The sequence below is a fragment of the Protopterus annectens genome, chromosome 8.part0 (assembly GCF_019279795.1).
Source record: "Protopterus annectens isolate FY-2018-M chromosome 8.part0, PAN1.0, whole genome shotgun sequence".
NCBI lineage: Eukaryota > Metazoa > Chordata > Ceratodontiformes > Protopteridae > Protopterus > Protopterus annectens.
Genome location: NC_056741.1, coordinates 1,411,641,063 through 1,411,665,092, shown reverse-complemented (window position 1 = coordinate 1,411,665,092; position 24,030 = coordinate 1,411,641,063). Strand labels below are relative to the sequence as shown.

At 43.7% G+C, this 24,030-nt stretch overlaps 1 protein-coding gene across 2 annotated transcripts in view; it reads right to left on the bottom strand.

The window, feature by feature from the left end:
* ARHGEF12 (Rho guanine nucleotide exchange factor 12) overlaps positions 1-24,030 on the bottom strand; it is a 3,716,336-nt gene that overhangs the window by 891,188 nt on the left and 2,801,118 nt on the right. The window lies entirely within an intron of this gene.

The following is a 24,030-nucleotide window of genomic DNA, read 5'->3' as shown; positions in this document are numbered from 1 at the left end:
CTTTTTGATTGATGTGAAGATGCCTTTGTTCTGTGGTCCACTTGCCCTGAATACATTTTCCTGCCATGTGTGCTCCCCAGGCGTAATCCGAAGCATCTGTTGTCAGTGTTTGTCTGGCTGTGGGTTGAGTGAAAGGCTGTAACTTGTTGAGGTGACAGGCTTAAGCCCACCAGCGAAACTCCTGTTGAAGGCAAGGAATAAATGGTATTACTGTTTCCAAACTGTGACAGTGTTGAGACCAGACACTCTTTAGGTACCATTGTAGTTTCCTCATATGCAGTTTTGCATATGGAATTAGAAGTATGCAAGATGCCATGTAACCCAAGGCCTGCAGAATTTTTCTTGCAGGGAGTTGAGTCTTTGTTGCCATCAATTGGAAATATTGAGTCAGTTGTCCTTGCTTGTCTGGCGTGAGATAAGCCATCTGGGCCATTGTATTTAAGCTGGCACCCAGGAATATTATCTCTTGTGAGGGCACTAGTTTTGATTTCTTTTCGTTTACTGTGTACCCTAGGCAAATTAGCAGTCTTTTTACAAACGCCAAATGCTTTAGAAGAATGTCTTTGCTGTCTGCTTGAATAAGGCAGTCGTCCAAATATGGGTAAATTTGAATTCCTTTTTGTCTGCAAAATGTAATTACTGGTGCCAAGCATTTTGTAAAGACCCTGGGCGCAGTAGATAAGCCAAAGGGCAGTGCAGAGAATTGGTAGTGCATTGAACCTGCTAAGAATCTGAGGTATCTTCTGCAGTTTTGTCTGATAGGGACATGCAGGTATGCCTCCTTGAGGTCCAATGTTACGAGCCAAGCTTTCTTGCCCAGCATGGGAAGAAGCTGCTGTAGTGTCAACATTTTGAATTTTTGAACATCCAGGTATTTAGAGAAGAAAGATCCAGAATGGGCCTCCAGGCTTTGTCCTTTCTGGGAACCAGAAAGAGTCTTGAGTAAAATCCTTGTCTTTGTTCCTGTATTGGTACCGTTTGAATAGCTCTCATGTCCATGAGTGCTGTAATTTGCCTTTGAGCCTCTGCCCATTGATTTGGTGGCAGATTTGGCATTCCTTTTAACCTTGGCAGAGTGTGAAAGTGGAACCTGTAACCTTGAGACACAATATTGAGAACCCATTTGTCTTTGACGATTAATTGCCAACTGTGACTGAAAAGTGTCAGTTTTCCCCCCAAGGGGGCTGCCAAGAGAGAGAAGTTTGGCAGCTGTAGTGGGAAGTCATTGGGTCTGTTTTTTATAATTTATTTTTTTTATTTTACATTTGTTGACCGGGCTAGTCTAGCTGGATATATGTCCATTTTCAGTAGAGGCCCAGGGAGAAAAGCTCCACACATTCCAAATAAAGTTCACATCTACAGAAATACATATTTAGAATGCAAATACATTTTCTGTAAAGAAAAGAGAAATAACATGAGGTTGCAAATTTATAAAGTACATATAAAGAAGGCAACACATATTTGACTAGACTTAGTATAATTAAATGAACTTACATTTAATTGTTGATAAAGAATAATAGCTAAGAAAAGAAAAGAAAATATAGTACAGATGTCGATAAGAAAGGAAGATAAAGGAAAGTGAAATGGAGAAGCAGTTAAGTAATATATCTAGAAGTAATATGTGACAATTTTTAGAGAATGAAGTAATAAGTAAGAATATGATAGAGAGGAAGCATAGTAGTAGTTAAGATGAAATAGTTTCAGAGATGAGAAGCATAGTAGTTGTTAAGATGAAATAGTTTCAGAGATGAGAAGGCAGATTGATTCAAGTAATAAGGGATAAGTTGGTCAGTCAGGTTTAGAACAGGGGCACATCCAATGTGTTTTCAGGAAGAGTTTAAGTTTATTTTTAGAGAGAGAGTAATAGAGGGAATTGTGGTAAGTTCAGAGGGAAGTAGGTTCCAGGTTTTTCCAATAGAATTAGAAAAATGACGGTCTCCAGCTCTATTGTTTGATTTATTGACATATACAAGAAATTTTTTTGAAGATTTTAGGGATATCAGGTTATCATAGGGGTGAATAAGGTTAGATAGGATGGGTGTTTTGGCAGGTTGATAAAGTATTTTGTGGACGATGGCCAGTTGATTAAATTTCAGCTGCTGCTGTAGTTCAAGCCACCCTAGATGCTTTAGATTAATACAGTGGTGTGTTCTGTATGGGTTACCTGTGGCAAATCTGGCTATGCTATTATAGGAGTTTTCTAGTTTCTTAAGGTTATTTTTTGACAGATTGGTAAATATGGGTGAGGCATAAAGAAGGGTGGAGATTAGATGGGTGTGGGCAATAGTTATTCTAGTTGCAGGAGTGAGGAAGGATTTGATCCTATAAAGAGAGCCTATTTTTTATTAGTAGTTTTCAGAATGTTGTTGATACAGGCATCAAAGTTTAGGTTATTGTCTATGGTGATACCTAGTAGTTTGGTAGTTAGATCTTGGGATATGAGTGTACCATCATTGGATGATACAGTGAAGTCTATTGGGGGAGATTTACTGGTAGGTGTAAAAAGGAGAAGTTTAGTTTTTTAGGATTTAATAGGAGACAGCGTTTTGTAAACCATATTTCTACAGAGTTAAATATGTCTTGAGAAAGGGAGTGAAGTTCTGATACAGATGTGGCTGAGCATATAAGTGTGGAGTCATCCGCGTATTGTATACATGTAGCTTGGGGAACTACTTGGTGAAGGTCATTGATGAATATAGAAAACAGGAGAGGGCCCAGTATGGAGCCTTGAGGAACACCAATATTAACCGGTAGATAGGTAGAAAGAACGTTGTTCTAGAGCACAGCTTGATGTCTGTTATTTAAGTAGGAATGGAACCATTTTATGGCTAGTGGGTCGAGAGACAGAGATTTGAGAATGTTTATGAGTATAGTGTGATTTACCATGTCGAAAGCCTTGGACAGGTCTATGAAAAGTGCAGAGGAGAGCTTGTTAAGATTACGGTTGTTATTGATAGAGTCAATAAAGTAAAGGAGGGCAGTAGTTGTGCTATGGGAAGGTCGAAACCCATGTTGGGAGTTGGAAAGCAGGTTATTATGGAGAAGGTGGTCAAGCAATTGCCTGTGGATACATCTTTCCATGATCTTAGATAAAGGAGAGAGTGGGGAAATAAAGTATACACATCTGCAACTTTAGCAATGAGAGCAGTAAATTGCCAGGCCTGTCGTCCCCTTCTTTCTGGGTTGAAGTACCACATTGTCAAGGCCTGTAAGTACCTTGTGGTTGACCTCTGCCTCTTGGACATCTGTATCTGCCCCTTTGAGGTCTGTCTGAAACTGGAAAGGACCAATTCTTTGTTGGCCAATTTCTGCTAAATCAAGGAGGCTGAACCTGTAAGAAATCCTTCACTGTTTGCATAGATTTTGCTTTATCCTTCATTTTCTTTAATACCTCTTCTGCCTTAACTCCAAATAAACCATCCTGCTGCAAGGGTGCATCCAATAACTTTGCTTTAACATGATCTGGTAAAGTCTGTTCTTTTAACCAAGCATGCCTTCTAATGACAGACCCTGTAACTGCTGCTCTACAGGAGGCCTCTAAGGAATCAAAACCACATTGCAAAGTATGTTTTCCCACTTGTTCAGCTGCATGCAATAAATCCTGCATTTCCTTATAGTTAGGAAGATCTGAATTTGGAAACATTATTTTGTTTCAACTGAGACATCAAATACTGCTGATATTTAAGCAAGTGAAACTGGCAATTTAGTGCTCTCATTGCTAAAGTTGCAGATGTGTATACTTTCTTTCTCCATCTATCTAATGCCCCGGAATCTCTACCAGAGGGGACTGGATTTTTGGCTGTAGAGGCCTTTACCCCTTTGGGACCCTGGGAAATAGTTTCAGCGTCAGCAACAGGGCTTTTATAAAGGAATTCGTGAGAGTCAGGGACTCTATAATATCTGTCTGGCTTAACTGGAGCTGGAGGTAAAGAATCAGGATTTAAGCTGGATTCAGCATACACATCATCCAGAATATCTAACACTGGCGGAATAGCAAGGGGTCTGTGTTGAGGTAATAAAAGGAAATCTCTGAGCCTTTTCTTGGATTCTGAGTAATCCTGGCCCTCCCAATGGAAATGCTCCCGCATCGTATGTAAGGTTTCTCCAAAGGAGTAGTCCTCTGGTGGAGAGGCTGAAGGAATGAATTCCTCAGCATCAGAATCCTCATAAGGGGGTAAAGAGTATCCTTGGTCTGAGGATGTATCTGAGGAGATGGACACCTGGTTGGATGAGAGTCAGTCTGCATCCTGTCTAGGCCTTTTATCAGGAGGAGGGTGGGACCCCCTGATCAGAGTAATTAGGTCTTCGGCCATTTTGAGCATCTGCTTCTTAGGCATGGAGGCCTGTGCTGGTGAATGCTGAAGTTGCTTCTTTGATTTAGGTTTAGCAGAATATTTAATGGTCAACTGAATAGGCCTGAAAACACCCTCTGAAGCTGCAGGTTGTTCAGCTACTCCAGAGCCCTCTGAAGGGTTAGACTCGGTAGATCTCAAGTCTGGTGTATCCGAAGGCCCAGCCATCTTCACGTGGGAGTCAGAAGCGGCCTGTGGTTCTAAAGAAGCAGTCGTCAGGGGCTGCGAAGGCGCCTCGTTGAAAACCGGAGAACCGGTGACTGGCCTAGAAGAGGCTTCGTCGCCAGTTTTGGGCCTCGGATGCCTGTCTTTGTCTTTGCGTTTTTTTGTGTATTCCGGTCGGTAGTTCCGACGGCATGGTGTAATTGAATTTTCTGCCAAAATAATGTTGGGCAAAATCAAACCGACGTTTAATAGTGCGCTTCTTAAACCTAGGACAAAACCGGCAACCAGTGACGTCGTGGTCTGGCCCTAGATTTGGGATACAATAGGAGTGGAAATCCTTATGAGGTATTTGCTTCCACAAGAAATACAATTATTAACTTTTACTGACATCGGTCTGAAGTAAGAAAAGGTTTCCGCAATGGGGTACTTAGCTTTGTAGGAAACTTCGGTTCTGGATTCGGAATGAAAATCTCAGGAATCGGCCGACCGGCCCTTGCGAACTGCTTTTGCATCGGGCACCGTGCGGCAAGAAAGACTGAAGAAAATGGCGTCAGCTGCATCTTATATACCCCTGGTGCACTGACGTCAGGGAAGAAGCGACAGCAACCGACGCCGGACCAAGACTTTGGAACTCGGGCCGACTGCGGGACCGCCTGACGACAGGATAACCCAAGTGTGATGACTGCAGCAGTGTAACACGATGAACATCCAGAACTGCAACAGTGAATACACTCTAACATCTCCATTAATGGTAAGTGTACACAACTGTACTATGTTCTTCGTGTTTTACTGTTGCAGTCATCACATTTGGGTAGATTCCCAAAGCTAAGGATGGGAAGAGGTAATTGGATAGCATTAGGACCAGCTATAAGGCCCTGCAAGACTGCAGTGGTAAAGCCAGCTCTGGATTTAGAAAAAATTGGCAAATGGTAATGCTTGCTGAAGGTATGTACAGAACTCCAGGTAGCAGCTTCTAGGATGTCCCTGGTAGGGACACCTCTGAGAAAGGCTGTAGAGGTAGATGCAGCCCTGGTTGAATGTGGTCTTATCCCCTGTGGGGTAGGTTTTCCATGGTGCTTATAGCAGAAATGAATGCAGTGGCCTATCCACATAGAAATGGTTTGCTTTGAAATGGCCTTCCCTGCTGCCCCTGCAGCAAATGCAACCAGCAGCTGTTCAGATTTCCTGAGAGGTTTAGTCTTGCCCAAGTAAACTCTAAGTTGTCTGTGCACGTCCAAGGAGTGCAGTATTCGTTCCCTTTGTTCCGTGGATTAGAAAAGAAGGTTGACAAATGAATGGACTGATTAAGGGCCACACTGGATACCACCTTGGGGACGAAGGAGGGATTGGTCCTGAGGGACACCCTGTCTGCATGAAAGATGATGAAAGGCTCCACTGCCATGAGAGAGCCTGTAATTCAGACACCCTTCTTGCTGAAGTGATGGCTAAAAGGAAGGCTGTTTTCCAAGAAAGGAATTTCAACTCTGCATTTGCAGCTGGCTCAAAGGGAGGTAAAGTGAGCTTTTCCAATACAAAATTAAAATCCCAGGCTGGAGTAGGGGCTCTCCTGGGTGGCCTTAAGTTTTTGGCCCCTCTGAGGACCTGCTTCAGCAGTGGGTGAGAGAAGAGGGGTGGTTCTGCATTATAATGAGCTCAAATGGCTGAGGCATGAATTTTGATGGAGGAAAACGAAAGGCCCTTGTGAAGCATCTCAGTTAAGTATTGAAGAATCTGAGGTAAATTGGGTGCTGCTGTGCCCATCCCCTGAGTTTGGCTCCAGGAACAGAATCTTTTCAATTTTTCAGCATAGGATTTTCTAGTACTAGGCCTCCTTGCCTCCAGAATGACATCCATCACTTGCTTACTGAGGAATGGTAACAGGGAGATCAGGTAATTAGCCAGGCTGCCAGGTTCAGGGTTTGAAGCGGTGGGTGCAGAATCTGGCCCTCCTGCTGGGACAGCAGGGAAGGAGTCTGAGGCAGGTGCCAGCAGTGACACACAGCACAAGAGGGGGTACACCAGTGCTGGGGTGGCCAGTCTGATGCAATCAGTATTGTCCTGTTTGATCTTTAGTAGTACCTTGGAGAGGAGAGGCAGAGGGGGAAAGGAAACTGATAGGTTTTTCCAGGTGAAGGACAGGGCATCCACTTTCCAAGCTTGTTTGTAGGGAGTCCTTGTGCAGAATTTGTCCACCTGGTAGTTCTGGGGGGAGGCAAACAGATCTATCTCTGGGCTCCTCACATTTGTTTCTCAACACACTGAATATCTATGGTTCCAGTTTCCATTCGTGTGGGTACATGAGATTTCTGCTTAGGTCGTCTGCCAGTGTATTTAGCTTTCCTGACAGGAATTGAGCCTGTAGGTGTACTTGGTAGCTCAAGGCTGTGTTCCACAGAGCCATGGCTAGTCTGCAGAGAGGATATGAGTGGGTTCCCTCCCTGCTTGTTTATGTACCAGATAACAGTGGTGTTTGTCCATCTTTACCAATAATTGTCCAGGAAGAATGTGGTCCTTGAAGGCTGTCAGAGCATTCTGTACAGCTAACATTTCTTTTTGACTGATATTCAGGTGCATTTGATTTGGGTTCCACTTGCCCTGAATGCACTTCCCCGCCAAGTGACCCCCCCCCCCCATGCATAGTCTGATGCATCTGTTGTTAGGGTTTGGGTGGCAGGGGGTAGAGTGAATGGCAGTCCCTTGTTTTGGTGGCAGGCCTCTGCCCACCAAAGGAAATCTATCTGTAGACAAGGTATGATAGGAATCATTGATTCTAGATCCTGAGAATGTTGACACCATAGGCTTTTTAGATACCATTGTAGTTTCCTCATATGTAGTCTTCCATATGTAATTAGTAGAATGCAGAAGGCCATGAACCCCAGGGCTTGCAGTATTTTCCTTGCAGATAGCTGGGTCTTTTTGGCCAGTAATTTGAAGTAGCCTGTCAAATGAACTTGTTTCTCTGGCATAAGGTAGGCCCATCTGGAAAGTTGTATTCAAGCTTGCTCCCAGGAATACAATTTGTTGGCAGGGTACGAGATGTGATTTCTTTTTGTTTATGGTGTACCCCAGAGAAGTTAACAATTTTCTTACAAATGCCAGATGATTTAATAGTATGTCCTGGCTTTCTGCCTGAAAGGGGGTGGCCTAATGGTTAAGGTGTTTGCCTTACCACTACAAGGTGCAGGGTTCCAGTCTCACAAGGGATAATTGGCTAGGCTTACAATGGCTCACAAGGGCAGTTAGCCAAGTATTAACCTATGAACCTATTAGACAATCGTCCAGGTATGGGTATATTTGAATATTTCTTTGCCTGCAAAATGCAATGACTGGAGCTAGGCACTTTGTGAATACCCTGGGCGCAGTAGATAAGCCAAAGGGCAGTGCAGATAACTGATAGTGCATGTAGCCTGCTTTGAAGCATAGGTATCTTCTGCAAGATTCCCTTATTGGAATGTGCAAGTAGGCTTCCTTTAAATCCAGTGTTGCCAACCAGGCATCTTTGCCTAGCATAGGAAGCAGCTGATGAAGAGTTAGCATCTTGAATTTTGGGATCACCAAAAATGTGTTTAGGATAGACAGGTCCAGGATAGGACGCCAGGAATTGTCTTTTCTGGGTACCAGAAAAAGTCTTTGAGTAGAAACCTTGTCCCCATTCTTCTTCTGGGACAAGTTGAATAGCCCTGATGCTTAAAAGAGAGAGAGAACTTGCTTTTTGAGCCTCTGCCCACTGATTTGGGGGTAGATCTGGCCAACCGTTTGGGGTTGGTAAGGAGTGGAAGTGGAATCTGTATCCTTGGGAAACTATATTTAATACCCATTTGTCCTGAGTAATGAATTCCCAATTTTTTGCCTGCAGGGCAATCTTTTCCCCTAAAGGAACAGTCAGTTGTGCAGGGCTTGGAAGGTTTAAAGTTAAGTCACTGAGACAGTTTACCATAAGGGGGAGTCTTACTACTCCCTGCTTCGGAAGTGGGAGCCCCCCACTGCTTAGTCCTGTGAGTGCCTTGGGACTGAAGCCTGGGTGTTCTGCTGGTTCTAGGTTTGGACTGAGAAGGCCTGGAAGAGGCAGGAAAGGACCAATTCTTAGAGGGCCAATGCCTACTAAATCTGTACTTGCAGGAAATCTTTAACAGTTTGCATAGGTTTAGCTTTTTCCTCTATCTTTTTAAGTACTTCTGCTTTGTTGCCAAACAGGCGGTCTTGGTTTAAGGGAGCATCCAGCAATTTAGCTTTAACATGATCTGGCAAAGACTGCTCCTTAAGCAAAGCATGCCCTCTACTTACAGACCCAATGACAGCAGCCCTGCAACATGCCTCTAATGAATCAAAACCGCATTGCAAAGTATGTTTTCCAGCTTGTTCAGCAGAATGCCTAAAATCCTGTAAATCTTTATTTTTAGCACAGTCAGGAATCAATATCATTTTCTGTTTAAGCAATCCAATAATATGCTGCTGATACTTTAACATATGAAACTGGTGGTTTAAGGCCCTAATGGCCAAGGCTGCAGAAGTGTATACCTTCTTACCACATCTATCCAGCGCACTGGAATCGCTATCAGAGGGGGGGGGGGGTAGGATTTTTGGCAGTAGTAGCCTTAATGCCCTTGGATCCCTGTGAAATAGCCTTCGGATCTGCAGTAGGATTTTTAAAGAGGAACTTGTGAGAGTCAGGAACCCTGTAATACCCATTAGGTTTTCTGGGAGCAGGAGGTAAAGATTCAGGGGCCAGGCTAGATTCCAAGAAGGCATCATCAACAATGTCCAGTACAGGAAGGATGGCCAGAGGCGTGTGTTGGGGCAGGAGTAAGAAATCCCCAAGTCTCTTTTTGGAGTCAGAGTAATCCTGGCTCTCCCAGAGAAAATGTTCCCTAAGAGTATGCAAGATTTCACCAAAAGAGAAATCCTCTGGAGGGGAAGCAGAGGGAATGGAGTCCTCTGCATCAGAATCCTCACAGGTAGACAAGGGTAAATCAGAGGAAACAGAAATTTTAGAGTCCTGATCAGAAGAATCAGAAGGAAAATCAGTCCTAGATCTCTTAGAGGGGGAAGGGTGGCTTTCCCTGATTAGAGTTATAAGGTCTTCAGCCATTCTTATCATTTGTTTTTTAGGCATAGGGGCCTGACAATGCGGTCTGGGCATCGATTTTCTAGGCATGGATTGAGTTTTAGGCCTAGAAGAAGATGGCCTCGGTTTAATATGCAAGTCAGTAGGCCATAATACACCCTCAGAAGTCAGTGCTTGCACAGTGGCTCCGGACCTATCCAAGGTAGAGACATCCGCAGGTTCCACAGTTGAAGCATCTCGCGGCATACCGGACTCCGAATGGGTCTCAGTAGAGGCATGCAAATCTGAAGTAGTGGGGTATCAGGTGCTGCGAAAGCTTACCACAGCAGAGTTTGAGAGAACACCTGTAGAGGTACTTAAAGGCCTCAAGCACTTTGTAATAATGGTCAGGCTTCTTGGAGGCCAGAGGCTGGGAAATACGAGCCAAAAAAGCAGCTGCAAACATATCTGATGAAGTATTCAGCATGGGGGGGGGGGGGGGGGGCAGAAGGTTTAGCAGCTTCCATCAGCAACAACTTGCAATATCAATTTTGAGTATCACAGACTTGTGAGCAATCCCACTTAAACTCTATCATGTGAACTACAGTGCACCCAAAGGACACCTCCTCAAAGGAAGGGTCACAATTCAAGGAATCCTCCTCTTCAGACACACAGTCTAAAGGAGAGGTAATCTGTGAGGAGTAGGACAAAGACTCATCCCCTGAATCCACTTCCTCATCTTAAAAAATGAGACTCCCTAGTCCTTTCAGCTGGAATACAGGACCAAAGATGGAAGTGAAGCCCCTCTGAGGTGGTCATAAGGTCACTATACTGAACAAGCATATAGTAAAATCCTGCCATTTCTTCTGTGAATCCTTAGTAATGGGAGGAATATGCTTAGTCTTCTGCTACTTCTTCAGTGAGACGTCTGCTTTGAGCAACCTAGGAGATTCAAAGCTAGGCCTAGACTCAACAAGGGTACCAGGGGCCTCTTCCCTCACCAGAATCTGGGAAATCCCTCTAGGCCTTTGGTAAATTATCATTTGTAGTTCCCCCTCATATCCACTGTAGACATCGTCATTGCTTCAGAGAATGTGAGAGAAGCCAGTTCGATGCCTGTCTCGGATAGAGTCACAGAACAGGAAACTAGTGTCTGCACTGGATAGACTTTGGGTCTTCACTCACTTTGAGAGACGCATCCAGTGAAGGCTGAGCAGCAGAATCAGAGTTTGTGGTCTTCCTTTTTAAGAGACAGCTGTACCTCAACAACTGTCAGACTCGTCCATGGTACCCTTGGTCAAAATTTGAGCTACTGGTTCTCAGGACATAGACAGACATGACAGATGGCTGTGAAGCGTTTTGGACCCAAAGGTCTGACAAATGGTACACTGGGTATGAGACTGTGAATAAACTAAGCTTGTGATACTCTTTATGGGGGAACTGCCTCCCATGTAGAAATCTTCCATTCCTGGATGATATTAACCTTAAGTAACAAGTAAATGAAGAAGGAACCCCAGTGGGTCACTTATCTGTAAACAGCTCTGTAGAAACCAACTCAGTGAAAGGTGTTTGGACAGACATTAAACCATGGATTGACTGGTGGCCAAGTTGTTCCAAGTATGCAACATTCATATGTTACCTTCATGCCCTACGCTTACATGGCAGATATGCCTGAAGAATGATGTTGGCAGAAAATGAAGGCTTTGATATACTGGCTGGACATTCGGCTATCCTTATCAGGAGATAAGCATCACAGAAAATGATGAAGTTTATATCACATGGGATCATCCATTACCAACAGTTCAAAAAATAGACACAAGAAAACCAGATACAGTAGTCCATGAAAAGAAGACAAAGGCAGCATTGATCATTGAACTTGCTACACCCAGTAACTATAGTGTCTTACGTACAGGCACACACAAAGTTATAAAATACAAGGATTTGCAGGGAGAAATGAGAGCAATGTGGTAGAAAGACACCCAGACAGTTCCAGTAGTAGTAGGAGCAATGGATCTTATAAAAAAGAATTTACAATCATACTTAGATATGTTACTGATACATTAAACTCTGTACAAATTGCAGGGAGTCGCCATTACTGGGCACATTGCAGGTGCTGCAAAGAGCACTTCTGGCTAACATTAAAGATTGAAACAATACAATTTTCATGAACTTTAATCACACTTTGACTTAGGAATGGGGTCCATTCCCATCATGGTATTAGAAATCCAAAAGACTTGGAGAAATTGAGAGAGAGAGATAACATATTTTATAAAAACTGCAACAGAGATTTGGAAAAACAATTATGACAAAGTTGGGATAACACTTTACAGTTCTCGGACCAGCTTAAATACAACAAAAGTCTAATCTTTTTCATTCACTTCTTGTATAACACAGTTCACATGTCCAAATTATATCTAATGGGATTGATGCTTCACAGTTTTCCCACCTACTCACAAAATTTGTTTTGTTGTTGGTCATTTTCCTGATCATTCCTGTCTCCCAATACCTATCCATGGTTCAAGTGCAGAGTACTCCTGATTCTTCAGGTCAGCTACTTGCTTATTTTTTTTCCGTCACTCAAGCATTATCCTTTGGGACAATGGAAAAAGTTTCACTGGCAGTCTCTATGTGGGTTTTCTTACTGAAGGAAGATTATAATGAAGAGCTCCCTTCAGATTTCTTTGCTGAATTTGTTGATTAAATGTGCCTGTTCTGCTTCCAAAAATGTCGTTGATCCTCCAGGAAAAAAGTAATCCAAAACCAGCTGAATGTAGCAGCTTAAATTTCACACCAGCATCTTGACACTCGCTAACTGCTGGGTAAAAGTGCTTCTCTTTTGTCTGGTATACAGCAGATAATCATTTCCACAAACAATCTGGTGCCTCCAATTTTTAGCACTCTTCCATTTTGCAAAATTTTGTCAGAAGCTCTTTCTGCTGGTACGACTGTATATTTGCTAATGTGCATCTTGGCTCCTTTTGATGATGAAATTAAGACCTTACACATGATGTACTTTCATTTAACAAACTTGCTGTGGAAAACCAGTCCTGGTGCTTATTTGTACTTTCTTAAAAATTAATACAGCCCATGCCTTCCAGTTCTGGTATAGCAAAATATGTCAGATTTTCTCTCCATGCTATGTCTTATAACTATTTTTTAAAATGAGAAGTTATGTACCTACCATAACGTTCCATGTTAGTTGTCTTCTCTCGCCTTCTTTCTTGCTTGATGGGTTCGGAGCCGATCCTCGGCTCCGACTCGGCACTTTGCTAAGCTCGAGAGTCACTTTTACAAGCTCGAGGCAGCCCCATATCCCATGATGCAAGGCGGTAAGTACCCAGATCTCGTTTGGTACCTATAGGCAATAACACCTAGCACAAAAAACTTCCCAGAAAGAAAGAAAGGCAAAAAGCCTAAAGGATGGGCTATAAGGAAGACCAGACAACTAGCTGGTCTTAAAAAGCAATCTTCCATATAGGGAGAAAAAGGTCTGTCCAGGCCAGGGGGCAGGAGGGTGGGTCGCAAGAAAGAAGGCGAGAGAAGACAACTAACATGGAACGTTATGGTAGGTACATAACTTCTCAATGTTAAGTTGTCAATCTCGCCTTCATTCTTGCTTGATGGGACCGCGTCCCTAGCACCTCTATCCTGGGTGGCTCAATGGAACAGACTCTTGAGAACTGTAGAGCCAAAACTGGCTCTATCCCTGGAGGCCAAATCCAATTTGTAATGAGAAACAAAGGTATGAGGAGTGGCCCAAGTGGCTGCTGCACAAATAGTGTCTAAAGGAAGTCTAGCCTGAAAAGCTGTGGAAGTGGCTAAGCTTCTGGTTGAATGCGCTTTTGGTTTTGAGCACAGCTGTTTTCCCCCGAGCTGATAGATTTCGGAGATGGTGGAAGAAAGCCATCTAGATAAGGTCACTTTGGAGACAGGAAGGCCTTTCTTATTTTCAGCATAAGAAAGAGCGAGCTAATCGGATTTCCTGAATTGTTTTGTTCTGTCCAAATAATATCTGAGTTGGCGGTGAACATCAAGATAATGTAATTTTTGTTCCGATCTGTTTGAGTAATTAGGGAAAAATACAGGGAGGTCAATAGATTGGTTCAAATTATTTTTCGAGGCCACCTTAGGCAAAAAGGTTGGATTAGTTCTCAAGGATACCCTGTCTTTGTGGAAGACCAAATAAGGGGGATGAACAGAGAGAGCATGAAGTTCTGACACTCTCCTTGCCGAGGTAATAGCAACAAGGAAGAGTGTTTTCCATGAAAGAAACTTCAGGGAACATGAAACAGCTGGCTCGAAGGGAGGAAGAATTAAGGATGTCAGCACTAGATTTAGGTCCCATTGAGGAGGAGGACTCCTGACTGGAGGTTTAAGGAGAAAAATTCCTTTTAGAAAGGCTCTACAAAGCCTGTGGGACATAATGTTGTGATCTGCAAACCCGACATGAAAGTTCGAGACAGCAGCCAACTGAACTTTGACCGTGGAAGATGAAGAGCCCGAGTGAAAGATTTCCGCTAAGAAATCCAAAACTGCATGAACAGGGGCAGTAAAGGGATCTATATTTTTAGCTTTTGCCCAACAAGAGAAGCGTTTCCACTTGCTGGTATAAATCCTTCTAGTAGAGGATTTAAGGGAAGCCACTATGATATCCCTAACAGGATTAGAGATCATAGGAAGCCTGGCTAATGAAGGAAGTGGAGCAACCAAGCTGTGAGGTTGAGAGAAGGAATAGACCGATGCAGTTGACCCGATTGGTGAATCAGAAGGTCTGGCACTGGGTCCAGATGCCACGGCTGCACCAATAGGTGACGATGGAGGAACGGAAACCAAATTTGTCGAGGCCAATAGGGAGCAATGAGAATCATTTTGGCTCTCAAAACGGTGGCTTTCTGGAGTACTTGTGGAATCAATGGAAAGGGAGGAAAGGCATAAAGAAGTCCCTGGGGCCAATCCTGGGTTAGAGCGTCTCTGGGGGATGGCCTGGCAGTGGGAAGAGAGAAAAGAAGTCTGGGCATTTGCTGTTTTGGGGAGTAGCAAAAAGATCGCAACATGGGCGGCCCCATTCTAGAAAAATCTCCTCCACTATAGATTGTTTGAGAGACCACTCGTGAGGCATGAGAATAGCTCTGCTCAATCTGTCCGCTAGAATGTTGGTTTTCCCAGGGATATGCGTTGCTACCAGAAACCGATGAGAGGAGATCGCCCATTGCCAAAGTCTGAGAGCTTCTCGACACAAGGGGTAGGACTTGGTTCCGCCCTGTTTGTTGATATACCATACTACAGACATGTTGTCTGTGTGAACTGCAATTGTTCCCAAGGGAAGAAAGTCGTTGAGGGCTTGCAACGTTAAAAGCACTGCTCTCATCTCTAGGACATTTATGTGCAGCTGGTATTCGAACAGTTGCCACGTCCCATGAACCATCCTGCCCTGATAATGACCCCCCCCACCCGATCAGGGAGGCATCCGTAGTGACTGTGGCTACCGGGGCCGGGGATACAAAGGGTCTGCCTTGATGAATCTGGGGAGAAGAAATCCACCATGATAGATGATTCTTGCAAATTTGTGTCACCAGGATTTGGTGACGCATGGGAAGTTGTTGGTAAGACCACTGGGTGAACAACATCCATTGAAGAAGACGCATGTAGAAGCGGGCCAAGGGAAGAAGGGTAATGGCCGCAGCCATGAGGCCCAACACCTTCAGAACCATTCTGGCTTGCACCTTTTGCTGGCAAGGATGATCCGCACGTGACTTTGGATATCTGAGATTCTTTGGTCTGTGAGGGTTGCTGACATCCGAACAGTGTTTAAGTTTGCGCCTATGAAAGTAATAGACTGGCAGGGCAATAAGGAGGATTTTTCGTAGTTGATCGAAATTCCTAATTGAGTGCAGAGATTTAGGGTGTAATCCCTGGCTTGGAGAAGTTGATGCCTGGTGGTGGCTGAAAGGAGCCAGTCATCGAGATACGGAAACACCTGGAATCATTGACGTCTCAGGTGAGCCGTGACCACTGCCATACATTTGGTGAACACTCTGGGGGCTGTAGTGAGACCAAAGGGCAGGGCTCTGAATTGAAAATGACTGGACCCCAGCCAAAAGCGGAGAAACCTTCTGGAGCATCTGTAAATTTTTATGTGATAGTACGCGTCCTGAAGGTCTATTGAGCACATCCAGTTGTCCTTGTCTAGGAAGGGCAAAATTGATTGAAGTGTGACCATTCGAAATCTTGTCTTTCTCACAGACTTGTTGAGTCTGCTGAGATCCAATATTGGTCTCCAGTCTCCCGTCTTTTTGGGGACCAAAAAGAATCTTGAGTAGATTCCGGGCTCTGAATGGTCTGTTGTAACTGGCTGAATGGCCCTTTTTTGTAGAAGCTTTGATACTTCTAACTTTGCAATTTCCCTTAGACCGGGTGGCACATCTGGAAGGGAATTTTGTGAGTGAAAGGACTTTCCTCGAAAGGAATCTTGTAACCCTCGGATATGATCGACTGTACCCATCTGTCTTGAGAGAGGGAACGCCAGGCTTCTGGGTACAGCGATAGTCTTCCCGACTGCCTCCAAGGATGGACAGCCGGGCAACATCTCAGGGATGCTGGAAGGGCTTGTCAGAGAGAGGCTCTCTGCTTCCCTGGTTTTGTGGACCCCTCTGCCTCTAGAGCGCATCTGTTATTATTACCCCCTCTGCCTCTAGGGGTAAACTGACCACGTGCGTCTGGCGTGACTCCCTGGGATTTACGGAACCACATTTTTCCACCCTTCTGACCTTTGGGGTAAGGTCTAGAGGGGGTAGAAAAACGGACCCCTACGGCAGAAAGAGTCTTGCCGTCCTGCTCACACCTGGTCAATGTATCCTTCACTTGAGGGCCAAACAATGCTGACCCATCAAAGGGAGAATTCGTGAAGGACGCCTTAAAGGGATCTGCAAAATTACACAGCCGCATCCAGGATTGACGTCTAAGAGCCACTCCTGTACCCGCGGCTCTACTCGCTCCATCTGCTGCATACGAGATCAGTCGCATGGAGGAGTTAGCTATAAAATTAAGGATTCCTAGCTGAGAAGCAATCTTTTCTTGAGCCCCTGCAGCCGTAGGATCCTGCACTACTTCACCTAGTTCTTTAAGGATGTCCCTTTGGAGTCTGGTGAAGTGACATAAATAGTTCAGCGAACGCATGGCAAAGGTCGCTGAGGAGAACATCCGCTTACCATACCTATCCATGGTCCTAGAATCCTTATTAGGAGGATGGACTGGTACGGAAGGATCTGCAAGTTCCTTCTTAGTGCCGGCCGCCACCACCATGGCATCAACAGGGACACCTTTTGTAAGGAATTGCTTTTCAGAAGGGGCTGTAATAAATTTAGACGGCCTCCTAGGAACTGGCTCTACAGAATCAGGAGCAGCAAAAGCCTTTCGAGCAATAACCTCCATAAGGGGGTCGAAAGGTGGAGATACCCAGGAGGTGGAGGGTCGAGATCCAAACGCCTCTAGGTATACCGACTCATCCTCGGAGGGATTTATGGAGGGCCAGTTTCCCCTCTCTTTTAGGAGTTCTAGGATGTCTGAAAAGGAGACATCCTCAGAGGGGGATCTTGGGGATCCCTCCGACTCATCTAAGTCGGTATCTGAAGTGGTAGACTCAGGGGAGTCCAGGTGTTTCCTCTTACAAGTCCTCTTGCGCGGAGGATCTCCTGACTGGTCAGGAGAATCCTCGGAAGAGGGGGTTCTTCCCAGTGGGGAAACCTGAGGCGGTGGATCTCTAGGGTCCGGGAGCAAGAGAGATGGAAGAGGTATCGACAGGCACTGTAGAGGGAGGAGCTAAGGGAATAGACTGCTGACTGAGCCCAGTGGCCAGCACACTCTTCATCACCTCGAAGGCCCCCCTCCCAGGGAGATCCGAGAGAACCCGTTCCGAAAAACTGGGACTCCCGGGCCCACCGAAAGGGAAGGCTCCGAGGCAGATGTCGGAGCCGAGCTCACCAAGGCCGAAGCTCCAAGGGGAAGAGTGGGGTCGGACAAGGGTCCAATGCCACTCACCCCCTCGGAGACCAGGGAAGCCCGACCACAGAATCCCTCCAAGGAAGGTCTCGAGGAGGAGATAAGAGTAGATGCTGAAGGTGCAGAAGGAGGGGGTATCTGCCCCTCAGCCATAGCCGTAACTATTCCCGTAGACTCCAGCTCCAAACTCTGTTGTAGAGTCGAAGGAGGAACTTGAAGGGGGTGTGGACTAATAGTCGTCTGTTGAGACGGACTATGAAGCATCTGGGCCAGTGCCTGTGATTTTAATAATCTGCTTACCACCCTCTCTAAATCATGGTCAGATAACCTGGACGACCTAGATGATCGGCTCCAATGGCTCCGTTCCGAAAGAAGAGGTGAGGCCGGAGCCGACAGAATCGGTTCCAAAGAGGGGGACCTGGACCTCTTCCTCGAAAGAACCATCGGAGCCGACAAACCCACTTATCCAGTCGGAGCCGATAACTTTTCAGCTCCGAGAGAAGATCTAGATGCATCGGCTCCAGCCGGAGCCGATGCAGGCATCGAAATAGTGGTGTCAGAGCCGGTCGGCGCCGACACCGAAGCCTGGGCAACATGGTGGTCGGAGCCAGTACTCGGAACCGACACCAAAGTGACCATAGAAGTATCGGCACCGATAGCCATCGGTGCCGAAGATTTAGCCAAGGTCGGATCGGCTCCAGCCGAAGCCGATCTCGACTTCGACAAAGTCGGAGCCAAGCCCGAAGGCTTTGGTACAGAAGCCTGGGCCTTCTTCTTGGAAGGCTTTCCCAGAGCCGATTTGGCCGGGGAGCCCTCCGGTTTAAGGAGTCCCCTTAAAATGAGCTTGTTTCTCCTTTCCTGCAGGACTCTCTGGCTAAAAGAGTGACATATTGCACAGGAGTCCTGCAGGTGGAGAGGTCCCAGGCAGTATAAACAAGAAGTGTGACAGTCTGTCAGAGACATCTTCTGACAGCACGAGTCACACTTCTTAAAGCCTGAGACCCTCTGCTCTTTGGACATAGTGGATACAGAAAACAGTACACACACAGTCCCAATCAAACAATTAAAATTAAAGTATAACCAGTAAAAACCTCTCTCTCACACACACCCTGACAGAGGGAGGGATGGGAGGGAAAGAAGGCCTGACAAAAAAAATTAAGGAGGAAGAATAAATTTAGTCAAAAAGGGGCTTACAATTAACTAAAAATGAAAGATTTCTAAGAAAAAATACTTTTTATCTGAAAAGGGGCTAATAGCAGTTTAAATTTAAACACTTACCAGGAGCTGGTAAAAGGAGGACCTCATCAGCGAAGCGGCAAACGAGATCTGGGTACTTACCGCCTTGCATCATGGGATATGGGGCTGCCTCGAGCTGGTAAAAGTGACTCTCGAGCTTAGCGAAGTGCCGAGTCGGAGCCGAGGATCGGCTCCGAACCCATCAAGCAAGAATGAAGGCGAGATTGACAACCTAACATCAATTGTTATTGATGAGTCTCATTTTCAGCCAAGTCCTTCCGTTATTTCAATCCATGACTTCTGCAGTTTTATCAGTTCATTTAAATGCAGTGAGACAAATTAGTTGAGAAGAAGTTAGAAACCAGGAAAGCGTCTAACAAGGCATTCCTAGACTTGGAGAAAGCAAATGACAAGGACCCAAGAAACCTGACTTGGCCACTACTGTGGTGGTCTGAAGTCCAGGAAACATTGGTAGAATTAGTGCAGGCTATGTACAAGAACCCAAAGACTCAAGTATGGACAGTGTTTGGCCTCACAGAGTGGCTCCGAGTGGGTGTACACCAGGGTTCATCTCTGAGCCCATTGCTGTTCATACTGGTGATGGACTATATTAGCAAACAGGTTGGAGGGGACAGATCAACAAAGCTGCCGTATGCAGATGATGTGTCATTACAGGCAGACTCTGAGCAAGAACTTCAGCAAAGGATAGGGGAATGGAATGCAAAACTGAAGGCACATGGGATTAAACTAAGCACAGATAAGACAGTGATAATGGCAGCAAAGTGAGGAAATCAGAAGAAGCTGAGAATTGAGATAGAAGAGAAGACAGTGGAACAGGTAAATAACTTCAAGTTTCTAGGAGGGGTGATTGAGGAGAAGGGAAGTCTGAATGAAGAGGTCAAAGCTAGAATAAGAGGGACTGCAGCCAACTGGCATAGTGTGTGTCAGGTGTAGTCTATGACAGAACAATGCCAAAGAAGTTAAAAAGTAAGGTGTACAAGACAGTAGTGCTATCGGTACTAATGTACGGTACAGAAACCTGGGCAGTAAAGGCAGAACAGATGAAGAATCTAGACATGATAGAAATGAAGTGCCTGAGAAGGGTTGTAGGATGCACTCTGTGGGACATATGAAGAAATGAGGACATAGCAGAAGCCAAAGTAGCTCCAATTGCAGAAAAGATAAAAAAAGAACAGATTATCGTGGTTTGGACACACATGCAAAAAAAGCAGAAGACAATGTGGTGAAGATGATTTGGGACAGACAGGAAGACGGAAAGAGGAAATGAGGATGTCCAGCAAAGAGGTGGATGGATTGTGTGAAAGATGATCTGCGACAGTCAGGCATGAATGTTGAAGGCAAGAGTGTGGCACTGAATCAAGAGAGATGATGACAATTAACACTATTCCCTGAACCCATGTAGAAGATGGGAAAAAGGGGGCTGATGATGAATAAAGCTTCTATTTTTCCAGTCTTTTGTCACCTGACTTTATATCCACTGCTGATTTATTTAACCTCAAAATTACTGGAAGCCACATTCTGTACTAAAGCTGCAATCTGACTGTTTTGTTGAACAGCAGCAAACTTCTCCATAGCCACTCACAGCTTTCTTTTCTGGTTGATTTTCTCTTACTTCTTTGCAAGAATGTGAATGGTGTAATTACTAAGTAGTAAAAACTTTCTGAAAATTGATAACTTTTGCTGACCTTTTTACAACAGTTCTCAGTTTCACACTGGAAGAGCTAAGAAGACACAAACATAGTGAAAGTTCTAAAGCATGAAGCGTTATCTAAGATGACACCTTTGTTTAGTTTAGCAGAAGCATTTCTGAAAAGAGGGGCAAACGGATATCAATCCAGAAGTAGATAATCAGACAGCAACTAAAAATGACAAAACAACAAAAAACAAAAAAAAAAAACAAAACTAATATAAAGAAAGGGACCAGAAGAAAAGGAAAAAAAATGGAAAACTTACAAAACGCAGGGGCAAATATGAAGAACTCCTACAATCAGATGCTGGTCAAGATCTGGTACATGAATGGTTAAGAAGTGAATTTTAACTAAAAAATGAAAGACTTGTGTTAACTCAAGATAGATCTACATACAAAGTTTACAAAGTCTTTAGAAAAAAGTGGGAGAAATAGACAAATGCAGATTAATGACAATAATACCACCACCTTTTTGTTAATGAAGTAGGCCCACTTGCTAACAAGTCCCTTCTCAGGAGTGACCCAGGAGCAATGTCTGGTTAAATGACTTGTTCATGGTCACAGAGTAGGAACCAAATCTTGTAACACAGGAACTACAGCACAGAGCCCTGACCCTCTATGCTAACTGCCAGAAATACAGAACTGGAAACAGCTGCATATATTGTTGCTAGATGTGGTCTGCATTGGGGATTCTGCAAACACTAGAGCTAATAAGCAACTGAGAAGCATGGAAACATGAACCACAAAGCATTACTGACAATGATGAAATTTAGAGCTTATGGGATCACCTAATAACAGTTAAGAAAAACAAATACAGCAGCCTATGGAAAAAAGGTCAAAAGTAATATTAATTACTGAAATGGCTAAACCTACCAGCTTTAGTGTCTTGCACACTGAATGACACAAAGTCATAAAATACCAGGATTTGGACTTGGAAACTATAGCAATGTGGGATAAAGACAACCAAACAGTCCTTTTCAATGGTTACGCTCATAATATAAACTAGGCTACTTGAACTTGTTTCTTGCAATAAAGTCAATGTTCTAAGATATGTGATGAAGAAAAATATAGCTCTGTAAGCTCCTGAAAATAAAAATAAAAAGTGAGTGTTATAGTATCAGTGCATAAAGACTGTGTGTTTGATCATTTTTAAGATGCATACACATTGCACATATCCATTTTATTGATGCCATAACCATTTTTTTTTGGGTATGGCGAGTTATATTCAGATGCTTGCCATGGATAGAGGAAGGATGTTGACAGAGTTTGGACGTCTTTGTAGGCATTTTCTAGAAGATGGACAATTTACCTGGAATAGTGGAACAGACTCAAAATACTCTTCTTGCCAAAACTCTCTAATCTTTTGTAATGATTTCTAACGGTCTGAATTTAGACCGGTAGGCAAGAACTTATTTGTAATAGAAGTATCAAGAATTTGGGCTTTAATATTAACTTTCAGCAAAAAATTCTGACAATAACCAAAACAGAAGTCACAGTATCATATCTATACCTCTGAAGTGCACCTCATTTACAAGGAATGTTCATTTTCGGTCTTAAAAAGTCCATGTTCTTCAAAGTGCCACATTGAAAGGGTCTGCCACACACTCAGTGTTAGGAATTTTTTTTAATCGATATCCATAAGTAGTTCTGAATCATACCTCTTCATCAAAAGAACCTTTTAAAGTATAAAGTAGCACATACATTTTAACCATCCAGTGACCTTCCGAGTTGAAGCTGTTAGAAGGTGTTTCACATTGTGAGAGGCAGTGTTCCTCATTTAGGAGTGGAAAACTGAAAGCTACGATCATACCCAAATTTTACTGCCTTAAGGGTTTACATATTTAGTTAATGAGGCTATTCTCTCCTTTTCTTTAGAATATGGCATTTTTATTAATTATTCTGCATCTGACACTAAACTGCATTCTGATAAAATAGCACACATGTGAAACTTACTTATCGTGCCTGGACAACAACCTCGCTGCTCAGTTTAAAGGAAGAATTCCTGGAATTACAGTGTGTGTACTAGGAAGACAAAATGCAGAAGGAATAATTAAACTGGCAAATTCGTACTTCACATTATCAGGATTGGGGGGGGGCAGCTGGCTTTTGGGGGCTAGAAGACTAAATAGGGGCACTATGGAGCAGCTGATGTTCAGTTCTTAAGGGATAAAAAATTAAGAATTACAAACTAAGAAAAAATAGCTGAAGAAATGTACAGCAGTATCAGAGTTAGACAGATACAGTCTTCTACTTCAAGGATTCTCTGCTCATTTCTATATTTATTTTTTTTTATGTATCCATATTTGTGGAGTATACTCCACATATTTCTTTTGACTTCTTTTTCAGTTATCCAAGTCCCTGACTGACGATCTGCTGACAGCAGACATACTTGCAATGCCCTGGCTGTGTGTGTCAAATATGGGAAATTTCCTAGTAACCATGCTAGGACCAACATAAAACTGCATGGATGACAAGAAAAGACTGGAGTTTAAGAGGCAGAACATATCCTCCTAGGTCAGCAACAGTGTGTGCCCAATGTGTGTCAAGACAGACAAATTTCAAGAAATGCTAACAAAGGGACTTTAAGAAGCAAATCCAAGCTGCCACTAATGTACAGTCTTCCTCCCCAAAGCAAGACCTTTGTCATCATTTTGTGATCCATAATATGCCATCTAGCAAACGCAGGATAACAAGTATCTGTCTTTACACAAACTGCAGTATACCTGGCCTATACATTTTTCATATATGCCACGTATAGTGATGCGGTTCTTCCTGGTTTTGTTCTCAAAGAAATATACATTTATCTTGGTGCTGATATTTTGACTTAGTTCAGCGCAAACTGGACCTGGCCTCCAAGGTGACACAGCAGCGTCTTCATCACTTACTTCTGCTGAAGGTCCAAAGCAAGCTGTTATTAGTTGACAAAGATAAGTTGTGGTGGTAACTGAAAGATGAAAAAAACTGACTTGATAAATACTGGAACAAAGAATCTTTCCAGTATTAAATGAGAAATTACTAGTCATCAGTATAGAGGCAATGAGATGTTTCTTAATTTATGGTGGTTTGCATTTTATGTCTGGTAAAATTAGTGGTATTTTCTAGGGATTTCACAACTTAATTCTCAATTAATTAATATGTGTTCCAAATTAGTAAATAAAAAACAAAATGCCTTTTCTGTCAAAGGCTCTGGAATAAAATTAGACTACTTCTTTCCGGATGTACTCATATCAACAGTTTGGGATACTCAGTAAAGTAGAATAGTAACAGAAAAATTAAGAGGCCTGGGAGTGCGTGCCTCTTTATGCCATGCCTAATGTCTTCCACCAAGTTATAACTCAAAAGAACGAGGAGGCAGAAACCACAATCATTGGGTGCATATTGAAAATATTAGCACCTGCTAAGAATGTCCAGAAAAAAAAATTGTGTGCATGTCTCCTGCAAAAGATATAGTGGAGTCTCAGCTTCTATCCATGTACACACTTCTTCAGAAACGCACAGCTGGAAATAAACACAAAACAGCATGCACT